The sequence below is a fragment of the Sinocyclocheilus grahami genome, unplaced genomic scaffold (assembly GCF_001515645.1).
Source record: "Sinocyclocheilus grahami isolate Dianchi unplaced genomic scaffold, SAMN03320097.WGS_v1.1 scaffold949.1, whole genome shotgun sequence".
In the NCBI taxonomy this organism is placed as follows: domain Eukaryota; kingdom Metazoa; phylum Chordata; class Actinopteri; order Cypriniformes; family Cyprinidae; genus Sinocyclocheilus; species Sinocyclocheilus grahami.
In genome coordinates, this window is record NW_015506128.1 from 734928 (window position 1) to 736873 (window position 1946).

Consider the following 1946-nt stretch of genomic DNA (forward strand, 5'->3'; position numbering starts at 1 on the left):
TTGCTAGGGGGTTCTGGGTGGTTACCAGAAGGTTGTTTCTTCTGGGGTGTTGCTATGCGGTTGTCAGGGGGTTGCTAGGGGGTTCTGGGTGGTTACCAGAAGGTTGTTTCTTCTGGGGTGTTGCTATGCGGTTGTCAGGGGGTTGCTAGGGGGTTCTGGGTGGTTACCAGAAGGTTGTTTCTTCTGGGGTGTTGCTATGCGGTTGTCAGGGGGTTGCTAGGGGGTTCTGGGTGGTTACCAGAAGGTTGTTTCTTCTGGGGTGTTGCTATGCGGTTGTCAGGGGGTTGCTAGGGGGTTCTGGGTGGTTACCAGAAGGTTGTTTCTTCTGGGGTGTTGCTATGCGGTTGTCAGGGGGTTGCTAGGGGGTTCTGGGTGGTTACCAGAAGGTTGTTTCTTCTGGGGTGTTGCTATGCGGTTGTCAGGGGGTTGCTAGGGGGTTCTGGGTGGTTACCAGAAGGTTGTTTCTTCTGGGGTGTTGCTATGCGGTTGTCAGGGGGTTGCTAGGGGGTTCTGGGTGGTTACCAGAAGGTTGTTTCTTCTGGGGTGTTGCTATGCGGTTGTCAGGGGGTTGCTAGGGGGTTCTGGGTGGTTACCAGAAGGTTGTTTCTTCTGGGGTGTTGCTATGCGGTTGTCAGGGGGTTGCTAGGGGGTTCTGGGTGGTTACCAGAAGGTTGTTTCTTCTGGGGTGTTGCTATGCGGTTGTCAGGGGGTTGCTAGGGGGTTCTGGGTGGTTACCAGAAGGTTGTTTCTTCTGGGGTGTTGCTATGCGGTTGTCAGGGGGTTGCTAGGGGGTTCTGGGTGGTTACCAGAAGGTTGTTTCTTCTGGGGTGTTGCTATGCGGTTGTCAGGGGGTTGCTAGGGGGTTCTGGGTGGTTACCAGAAGGTTGTTTCTTCTGGGGTGTTGCTATGCGGTTGTCAGGGGGTTGCTAGGGGGTTCTGGGTGGTTACCAGAAGGTTGTTTCTTCTGGGGTGTTGCTATGCGGTTGTCAGGGGGTTGCTAGGGGGTTCTGGGTGGTTACCAGAAGGTTGTTTCTTCTGGGGTGTTGCTATGCGGTTGTCAGGGGGTTGCTAGGGGGTTCTGGGTGGTTACCAGAAGGTTGTTTCTTCTGGGGTGTTGCTATGCGGTTGTCAGGGGGTTGCTAGGGGGTTCTGGGTGGTTACCAGAAGGTTGTTTCTTCTGGGGTGTTGCTATGCGGTTGTCAGGGGGTTGCTAGGGGGTTCTGGGTGGTTACCAGAAGGTTGTTTCTTCTGGGGTGTTGCTATGCGGTTGTCAGGGGGTTGCTAGGGGGTTCTGGGTGGTTACCAGAAGGTTGTTTCTTCTGGGGTGTTGCTATGCGGTTGTCAGGGGGTTGCTAGGGGGTTCTGGGTGGTTACCAGAAGGTTGTTTCTTCTGGGGTGTTGCTATGCGGTTGTCAGGGGGTTGCTAGGGGGTTCTGGGTGGTTACCAGAAGGTTGTTTCTTCTGGGGTGTTGCTATGCGGTTGTCAGGGGGTTGCTAGGGGGTTCTGGGTGGTTACCAGAAGGTTGTTTCTTCTGGGGTGTTGCTATGCGGTTGTCAGGGGGTTGCTAGGGGGTTCTGGGTGGTTACCAGAAGGTTGTTTCTTCTGGGGTGTTGCTATGCGGTTGTCAGGGGGTTGCTAGGGGGTTCTGGGTGGTTACCAGAAGGTTGTTTCTTCTGGGGTGTTGCTATGCGGTTGTCAGGGGGTTGCTAGGGGGTTCTGGGTGGTTACCAGAAGGTTGTTTCTTCTGGGGTGTTGCTATGCGGTTGCCAGGGGGTTGCTAGGGTGTTCTGGGTGGTTGCCAGAGGGTTGTTTCTTCTGGGGTGTTGCTATGAGGTTGTCAGGGGATTGCTAGGGTGTTCTGGGTGGTTGCCAGAGGGTTGTTTCTTCTGGGGTGTTGCTATGCGGTTGTCAGGGGATTGCTAGGGTGTTCTGGGTGGTTGCCAGA